Source organism: Microtus oregoni, unplaced genomic scaffold (assembly GCF_018167655.1).
Source record: "Microtus oregoni isolate MIOR12 unplaced genomic scaffold, Mior012 000026F_ref0000081, whole genome shotgun sequence".
Taxonomy (NCBI): domain Eukaryota; kingdom Metazoa; phylum Chordata; class Mammalia; order Rodentia; family Cricetidae; genus Microtus; species Microtus oregoni.
The window spans coordinates 166,791-177,334 of NW_024543085.1; positions in this window are offsets into that span (position 1 = coordinate 166,791).

Genomic DNA, 10,544 nt, shown 5'->3' on the forward strand with positions numbered 1-10,544 from the left:
AAGCTCCACAGATTCTTAATGGAATCAACAGGGATTGCCAGGGAGAAAGGGTTTTAGTAATCCTTTGTACCCACATGGGTGGGAGAGGGAGGCAGAGTGGTCATGCTAGGTTTTCTATCAAATTGTGCAGTGTAAAAAAATTCTCACATGGGGAGAGTCACCAATGACCTGGGATGTTTGGGGTTAGGGTTCCTGCATTATATAGGCCTTCTTCTGCTTGATTAGATGGAATATTTTGGATTAGATGGAATATTTTGATGAAAAGAAGAGGTGTTGTGGGAGAGCAGGTCCAAGATGCATGAATTGGCCCAATTCAATTATTTTGCCACATATATCTAAATATAATGCTGTACTTCATAAATCTATGAGCATTATTTGCCAGCTGACAGTTGATGGCTGTTGGGCTGTTTAGGACTGTGGTTACTGGTAGGTAGGTTGACCATGCCTCATGGGCATGCATCTGTTCATGGATAACACTAATTTGATTCAATCGTGGGAAAGGTATGTTGGAAAGCATGTGGGGGGAGTTAGATGGGAGTATTGAGTGTATATATAATTGACATATATTATATACATACCTGAAATTTTAAGAGAATATTAAAAATAAATTCCTAAAAATAAAAAAAAACACTGCTGACTAGTTTTTGTCAGCACAAACTAGAGTCACCTGGGAAGAAGAGGGCCTCAGCCATTGGATTGCCTCAAACTGTCCTGATCTCCTCCCAGCCCCTCCCTATGTCCCCACCCACCCAACTCCAGACCTTCTTTCTGTTTTTAAAAAACAAGTAGGCCAATAAACAAACAAACAACAAAGCAAACAGACAAATGAAAAAACAAAAAACACTGAGAAACGCATACACATGTAGACACACATGCCCTATAAAAACACAAAATTGGAAGCCATAATAGATAAGCAAAAGACAATTAAAGTAAAAATTGGGGGGTATTTTCTTGATTGATAATTGATGTGGGTGGGTGTTGCTACCCTGGGCAGGGTGGTCCTGAGTTCTAAAAGAAAGCAAACTCAGGGCAAGCCATTGGGCACAAACCAGCAAGCAGCATTCATTCATGGTCCCTGTCTCTGCTCCTCTTTGAGTTCCCTGACTTTCCTCATAGCTGGACTGTGATCAGGACATGTAAGCCAAACTTTCTCCTCCTTAACTTGCTTTTGGTCATGGTGGTTACCACAGAAATAGAAAGCAGACTATGTCACTTGTCAAGTCTTCCTGCCTGGCTTGCTCACTATTCTCAAGATTTAGACCAGCCCCCATCTCTTTGGTGATACCATTCTGAATATCCTCAGAAAGATTTAGGAACTCCAGCTCCAGTCCTGGGTACCTGTCTTTATCTTGGTTTTGGTATTTTTTTCTTTCTTTTTGTTTTGTTTTTTGAGGCAGAGTTTCTCTGTGTAACAGTGCTAGCTGTCCTGGAACTAGCTCTTGTAGACAGGCTGGCCTTGAATGTACAGAGATATGCCTGCTTCTGTCTCCTGAGTGCTGGGATTAAAGGCATGCACCACCACCACTCCGTTGGTTTTGGTAATTTTTGTTGTGGTGTCTGACTCTGGAAGTTAATGTCTGATTCTTTCCTACCATCAGCACAGGGATGAGTGAATTGGTCACTCAACAGTAGAGCACTGGTTGTCACAGGACTTGTGATAATATCTATAACTCAGAGTCAGTCATGATGTGGGATTTCCTCTGTATGCTGTGAATACCATTGGTGAATAAAGTGTTGGGCCCTAAAATCCAATCACCAAGGAAGAGTGGCCCCAAGAGGCCACTCTCACACCACAGTTGATGCAAAAGCAAGAGGAATTTTTATTTCTCCTGCAACAGAGGTCCCCCAGTCTCGGGAGGAGAGGGACCTCGAAAAGTTATTACAGGCTTCTTTTAAAAACTGCAGAAACAAAAGAGGGAGTGCAGACTCAAAAGGGGGAGTGAAGAAGTCATTTGTCAACTATTGTGATTAGCTCTTTTGAATGGTCAGCTAACTATGATGGGTCATTGCTATGGTGATTGCTGGGTTGGTTGAAAAAGGAGAAACACCTGCAGGTCATCTGCAGGTCGTTTTACTCCAGTTCCAGGGCCTGGGTCTATTGAAGAAGAAATACAAAAAGGATGGAGAATTCCAGGGTATTTCCCAAAGCTCCAGTGCACCTGTGGGTGATTATCAGGTTCCTGGTCCCCAAGGGGGGGGGGGGCAGTTTTGCTAAGGTGGCCCAGAGTCTTTCAAAAGAAACTGCCTTGGTCTGTGGATGGGGCAGAGTAGAACTAGGCAGGAAAAACTAAACTCAATGCTGAGAAAAAGAAGGTGGATTCAGTGAGAGGCCATGTAGCCCTGCCAGAGACAGATGCTGAACTTTACTACAATCTCATGGTGATACACAGATTAATGGAGATACATTAATTTGAGATATAAATTAGCTAGAAATACGCTTAAGCTATTGGCCGAACAGCATTGCAAATATTATGGTTACTTTATAATTATTTCAGGGCTGAGAAGCCGGGAACAAACTTTTACAACGCAGTCAAGTGAGGTTTAGGATGTTTTATTCTTTTCCTTAGCGTCAATTGCAATATCCACCACATCACAGCTATGTGAGGAAAGCATGCCAAACATGATGAGACAGATGCTTGAGCGGATACGAGGAAATCACCACATGTGTCTTTACTGGAGGCAACGCGTCTATAGGTACTTTGCAGATTTCAACGCCTTCGTTTTTAAGATAAATTAATGCTTAATCTGTCACTCTCTAGAGATAGATGAGGGTTCAATACAAAACTCTAGCTTTTTCAACATTTTTTGGACATCTTATTAGAGTTATATATTTCAGTTTTTAGACCTGTTTAGTGTTCTTTCACTTGTTCAGGGAAGGTGTACATCTGTGCTTCTTCGAAAGAAACCTCAGATCTGCCTTAAACTTCTGTAGATTGGTTTGTATTTGTGAATAGGTGCATTTCCCATATAGAGAAAAATCTGCCTCTGTGTTAACGACTTTACAAGGCTGACTGATTGGAGCTTCTGGGTGTTGTGGAGAGCTGGAATGTTTCTTGCTTTGCTGCAACCATCACCACCTATGTATTATTTCAGATGTATTTACTTTATCTTATGTGTCCCAGCATGACTCTGTCAATACAATATGCAAACCTTCTGACCCACGAGGGATGATGGTGGTCAGAAGAGGTCGTTGGATACCCTGGAACTGAAGTTAGATTGTTGTGAAGCATCATGTAGATGTTGGGAACCAAATCCAGGTCCTTTGGAAGAGCAGCCAGTACCCTTCCACCACAGATCCATGCTCCTGCTGCCCCCAGCCAAGGCATTTTTAAAGTACTTTGATTTATGGCTTTTTCCTCCTTTTTCTATTACTGTTAGAAATCTTACTTCCAGACAGTGGCGGCACACACCTTTAATCCCAGCACTCGGGAGGCAGAGGCAGGTGGATCACTGTGAGTCTGAGAACAGTCTGAGCTACACAGCAAGTTTCACAAAAGCTAGAGCTGTTAAGCAGAGAAACCCTGCCATGAGAAGCCAACCAACAAACCAAATAAACAAATAAACAACCTTTATGACCATGACATGGTTTCCACAGTGGGACCTGGGTTGAGTTCCTAGGCTATAGTTGCTGACTTTGGTCACTCGCCATAATCACTCTTATTTGACTCCAGAATAAACTCTCCTTTGAGATGAAAGCTGTTTTAGTTGTTATTGTTGTTTTTATATTTACAAAAAAATTAATAAGAATCTTTTTTTGGTGAAACTTAGCATTGTATTTTGTATTTTGTTCTAAATATAATAGCATCTGTGATCAAACTCATTTCAGGGTACATGTCCATAAATCAGAACTCTCCTTTTCTTGCTCTCTGACAACTATTATTTTTACTGTAGAATTTTAAAACTTAATAAATAATAATCACAAAAACATCAGACATAGAAGAGCTCTGATTAAAAATATTTGAATCCCAAGTTTGAAGAAAAAAATCATTATTTTTGACTATAGAGTTTCAAAATTCATTTGAGAAATTATATATATTTAATATAAATTAAAATTACCGTGTTAATTTTTCTATAATACTTCTTATTATACTATAAGTGTACCAGAAATGTCATGTTCTTAGATTTTTAATTGTTTATTATAGTATTTGAGGATTCTGGTATAATTAAATATTAATCGATCATTAGACATCTGCTTTGTCTGGTAAAGAACATGGAAGACTGAAGTCTCCAATCTCATCTGATTTTCTTGTTGGCTTATTTCTCGATAATATGGTTAAAGACTGGATTGTTTTGAGATTTATTTTTACAAATTTTAATTGATGTGTATGTACATATGTGGGTGTTTGTGCGTGTGACTGCAGTTGCTCATGGAGTCCAGACTGTGAGCTATACAATATGGGTTCAGAGAACCCAACCCAGGTCCCATACAGGTATAAGTACTATTACCTACCAAACCATCTCTTCTATCCACACTATGTACTTTGGAAAGAAGCTGTGTTATCTAGCACAAGTTTCATTTAAAAGAACCCACAAGTCACTCTTCCACCAGCTTGTAATGGAAGAAACTTCCCACCTGTGTTATTCAGCTTTGCTACTCTCACATTTTCAGTTGGGCATTTTCTTAGAACAACGAAGAAAAGAATTGATACAGTATAGGATAAAAATGGAATAGAAGGAGGAGGGACTCGCGAGATGGTTCAGAAGGCAAAGACACTTGCTGTGTGAGCTTGGTGACCTGGGTTTGATCTCTAGAACCCATGAAAAGGTGTAAGGAGGGAATGGACAATATTACGGATCTGTCCTCTCATTTTCACATATTTACCTGTTCACTGTCCCATCTTTCCCCGTCTCTCTGTCTGTTGAGGGAGCTGCGGGCCTGCGTTACTGCCACCCAGGTCCCAGCCGGCTGGCTAGCTTATGCCCCAAAATAACAACACACAAACTGTATTCATTTAAACACTGCTTGGCCCACTAGCTCTTGCCTCTTATGGGCTAAATCTTATTGTTTTGCCTAACCCATTTTTAGTAATCTGTGTAGCACCAGTCTTACCGGGAAAGATTCAGCATTTCTGACCTAGCTGCTAGCTTCACCACGTCTGCCCGGGAGAGGGGAGCATGGCGTCTGAGCTCACTTCCTCTTCCTCCCAGTATTCTGTTCTGTTTACTCCACCCACCTATGGTCTAACCTATGAGGGCCAAGCAGTTTCTTTATTTACCAATGACATTCCTCCATCATTTCCCCTTTTTCTGTTTAAACAAAAAAAAGGAAGGCTTTAACTTTAACATAGCAAAATTACATATATCAAAACACTTATAAAGCAAGAATTACAGTTACAATATTTACATCTACTTTATCTTTTATCATAACAAAGGAAAACAACTGTAATAACTATCTATCTATTCTTCAACTCGATCAAAGACTCCAGAAGGATATAATATTACCTAAGTAATGAGAAGTAAGCAACTTAAAAAACTCTAGAAATCACAGAGACATCTCACTGCCTGGACAGTCACCCAAAGTTTCTCTGTACCACTGGGGCACCCATCTTCAGCCTACAGGCCCATAGTATCCAGAAGACATTTCCATGAAGCAGGAAATTTCAAAGGCAGTTCAGTCACTCTCTGCTGTGTCCTGCAGAATGTCGTGCAGACTCTTTAATTAATCAGAAACCCCGGAAGATCGTCTCACCTTTAGGCAAGTTCAGCAGTCCTCTCTCTGCCGGTTCTCTGTGTCCAGATTATGCAACAGTACAGGCAAGAGCAGTTTCTTGCCCAAATGGCTAACCAACTCCATAAGGTGCCTCTTCAATGTCCACCTTCCTCTTGAAGTAGATTGGTGCTGCCAGGAGCAGATGTGTCTCATTGTCATGAAAAGCCCTAAGCTATTAAAACATTTAAAATGCCATATTCTGTAGTCTTTGAAAGATATGAAGAATGCCTATCTGAAATATATCTATTCACATCTAGAAAATCTAACTAACATGACTACAAGCTTGACTATTATTGATGATTATCCATTAACAACCTATATTTCCGAATTATACATTATATTTTTTTATAAGTAAAAATGTTTTATTTTATTTTTTTTATTATTGAGAAAAGGAGAAAAAAAAACAAGTTTCCACCTCTTCCCAGCCTCCCATTTCCCTCCCCCTCCTCCCCCCCTAGGCCCCCTCCTCCCACCCTTCTCCCCCTCCCCCCACTCCTTTCCCCCTCCCTCTCCAGTCCAAAGAGCAGTCAGGGTTTTTTGCCCTGTGGTAAGACCTTGGACCTCCCACCTCCGTCCATATCTAGGAAGGTGAACATCCAAACTGGCTGGGCTCCCACAAAGCCATCACATTACGTAGGATCAAACCCCCGTGCCATTGTCCTTTGCGTCTCATCAGCCCTCATAGTTCGCCATGTTCAGAGAGTCCAGTTTTATCCCATGCTTTTTCAGTCACAGTCCAGCTGGTCTTGGTGAGCTCTCAATAGATCAGCTCCACTGTCTCAGTGGGTGGGTGCATCCCTCGTGGTCCCGACTTCTTTGCTCATGTTCTCCCTCCTTCTGCTCCTCATTGGGACTTTGGGAGTTCAGTCCAGTGCTCCAGTGTGGGTCTCTGTCTCTATCTCCATCCATCACCAGATGAGGGTTCTATGATGATATGCAAGATATTCATCAGTATTGCTCAAGGATAGGGTCATTTCAGGTTCCCTATTCTCAACTGCCCAAGGAACTAACTGGGGACCTCAGCTTGGGCACCTGGGAGCCCCTCTAGGGTCAGGTCTCTTGCCAACCCTAAAGTGGTTCCCTTAACTAAGAATTGTGGTTCCGTGCTCCCCTGTCCAACCTTCCTTTATCCCAATCCTCCTGCTTTCCCAAGGCCCAACCTCCTTCCCTTCTAACTTTTCTCTCCCCATCTCCCCTTACCCCCAACCAACCCCACACCAAGATCCCAATTTTCTCCCCGGCAATTTTGTCTACTTCCCTTTGCTGGAGAGGTTGTGGAGGAAGGGGTACCCTCATCCATTGCTGGTGGGAATGCAATCTTGTGCAACCACTATGGAAGTCAGTGTTTCGGTTTCTTAGGAAATTCGGGATCAACCTACCCCTGGACCCAGCAATACCACTCTTGGGAATATACCCAAGAAATGCCCTATCATATGACAAAAGCATTTGTTCAACTATGTTCATAGCAGTATTATTTGTAATAGCCAGAACCTGGAAACAACCTAGATGCCCTTCAATGGAAGAATGGATGAAGAAAGTATGGAATATCTACACATTTGAGTACTACTCAGCGGTAAAAAACAATGACTTCTCGAATTTTGCATGCAAATGGATGGAAATAGAAAACACTATCCTGAGTGAGGTATCCCAGACCCAAAGAGATGAACATGGGATGTACTCACTCATAATTGGTTTCTAGCCATAAATAAGGGTCACGGAGTCTACAATAGGTGAATCTAAAGAAGCTAAGTAAGAAGGGGAACCCAAGGAAAAACATATACATTATATTTTTAAATGAACTACAAAATCACAATACCTTAATCAAGATTAGAAATACATATACATATAACAAAATTGACCTTAAAATCCATACCAATGCAAATTATTCATATATATATATATATATATATATATATATATATATCATCCCCCTTTCAATATATAAGAACATTTATAAACAATATTTGGGAATATTGGCACAGTTTTTTCTCTCCAAACTGCTTCGTGCTGAATGGGGTGCTGTTATCTAGGATTTTCATGGTATAACCTGGGTGGTAGGTACATTTCAGTCAGCAGTTGAGTCAAGTAATTTTAAGGTGTTCACTGCTGCAACCTTTCAGGAGGGTGTGGTCTATCATACAATATTGGGATAGAAGCAATCCACAGGGTTTCTTCCTCTGTGAAATCAAAAGGAGGACTTTTCCAAAGCATCATAACCTTAGATCCAATTTTAACATCAAGGTATTTCAAAATATCTACCTTGGATTAGTTCAGCAGCATTTATAAACAAATATCTTTTAGCAGCTATTGCTCTTTCCTCAGCATTCAAACAATTCAAAGAGAGCATAATAAAATACAGTATCAAGATTATCTGTGTATTTTCCATCTTTGTGCAGCTTTATTTTAACCTCTATTTTGTTTATTTTTACTTTTTGAGACAGGTTCTTTGTATATCTTTGTCCTGGAATAAGTCTGTAGACCAGGCTGTCCTTGAACTCACAGAGATCCACTTGCCTCTGCCTCCCAAGTGCTGGGGTTAAAGGTGTGTCCTACCACACCTTGAAGTCACAGAGATTTGTCTGTCTCTGCCTCCCAGGCATTGGGATTAAAGGTGTGTGCTACCACACCTTGAAGTCATAGAGTCAATCTACGTCTGCCTCCCAAGTGTGCCACCACACCCAACTACTTCCTTTTTTTCTTTTTTACTTTTAAGAACTTTAACCTTTAGCTTGCATATATTTTTAACACACGGTAAAGCATTTAGAGGTTTTCTTTGTCTTTGAATCTCTCTTTACTGTATATCTCTCTTTTTCTGACCACATGAGTCTTTATGGAGAGGATTAAAGCTGTGGCTTTGATTGCTAGACCCAGCCCATTCCTTAGCTTTCCAGCTGTAGTTAATTTTATTGCCACAACTCTATGGCGTTTCAAGGTCCTTGCCAGCAAGCAAGCTGCAGCATTCTGCTCACAGACCACACTTAGTCAGATTGCCTGCCTGAAAGAATCAGAGTTTGCCCTGGCAGGAAGGCCCAGAAAGCTGGCATTTTAAAATGGCACAGCTTTTTTCCTGCTATGGCTGAAAACCAAAAAGCATGTGGTTTGCTTTTTATCAACACTATTTAAGTGTTTCTTGTCAGGACCTCTTAAGAGCTGCAGGGATTTGCAGCTAAAGCTGAGTCAGGAAATCTCTCTTAAATGAGAGCGTTTTCCTCTAGCAAGCAGAGCAGACCCGAGAAATTGCTGCTATGAAGACAACATTCTTTACTCTATTCTTTCCCAAGCTTTTTCAGGCTTTCTGTGGATTCAGTTATCCACGTCTGGGTGCCATTTGTAGGAGGAGTGGTGGGCTGCATTCCCACCTACCTCCCGCCCGGCTAGCTTTGTACCTGAAATAACAACACACAAACTGTATTCTTTTAAACACTGCTTGGCCCATTAGCTCTAGCCTCTTACCGGCTAACTCTCACATCTTGATTAACCCATTTCTATTGATGTGTGTAGCACCATGAGGTGGTGGCTAAGTGGGAAAGATTCTAGCCTATATCTGTCTCGAGTGGAAGAATCATGGCATCGGCCTCACTGCCTTCTTCCTTCCAGCATTCTGTTCTGTCTTCCCCACCTACCTATGCTCTTACCTATCAGGCCAAGCAGTTTTCTTTATTAATTAACGAATGAAAGCAACAGAGAGATAGAAGACCCACCTACAACCCCTCTCCAAAAAAACCCAACTCCCCTCAAAAAACCCAAAAAACCCACTGGTCATTAATATCACTTAATGTCAATGGGCTCAACTCACCTATAAAAAGGCACAGGCTAAGGGATTGGATACGAAAACAGGATCCAACGTTCTGCTGTCTACAAGAAACACACCTCAACCACAAAGACAGGCACCTACTCAGAGTAAAGGGTTGGGAAAAGGCTTATCAAGCAAATGGTCCTAAGAAACAAGCAGGTGTGGCCATACTAATTTCTAACAAAGTTGACTTCAAACTTAAATCAATCAGAAGAGATGGAGAGGGACACTTTATACTCATAACAGGAACAATTCATCAGGATGAAGTCTCAATCCTGAATATCTATGCCCCGAATATAAAAGCGCCCACGTATGTAAAAGAAACATTACTAAAACTCAAGGCAGCCATCAAACCACACACACTAATAGTCGGAGACTTCAACACTCCTCTCTCACCAATGGACAGGTCAATCAAACAGAAACCTAACAGAGAAATTAGAGAATTAATGGAGGTAATGAAGCAAATGGACTTAACAGACATCTATAGATTATTCCACCCAAAGAGGAAAGAATATACCTTCTTCTCTGCAGCTCATGGAACCTTCTCGAAAATTGACCACATACTCGGTAACAAAGCTAACTTACACAGTTACAAAAAATTATTAGTAACCACCTGTGTCTTATGAGATCACCATGGATTAAAGTTAGAATTCAACAACAATGCTACCCTGAGAAAGCCTACAAACTCATGGAAACTGAACAGTCAACTTCTGAACCATACCTGGATTAAGGAAGAAATAAAGAAAGAAATTAAAGTCTTCCTTGAATTCAATGAAAATAAAGAAACAACATACTCGAACTTATGGGACACTAGTAAGCAGTCCTAAGAGGAAAGTTCATAGCACTAAGTGCCCACTTAAAGAAAACAGAGAAAGCACATATTGAAGACTTAACAGCCCACCTGAAAGCTCTAGAAAAAAAAGAAGCAGACTCACCTAGGAGGAGTAGAAGGTTGGAAATAATCAAACTGAGGGCTGAAATCAACAAAATAGAAACACAGAAAACAATCCAAAGAATCAATGAAACAAAAAGCTGGTTCCT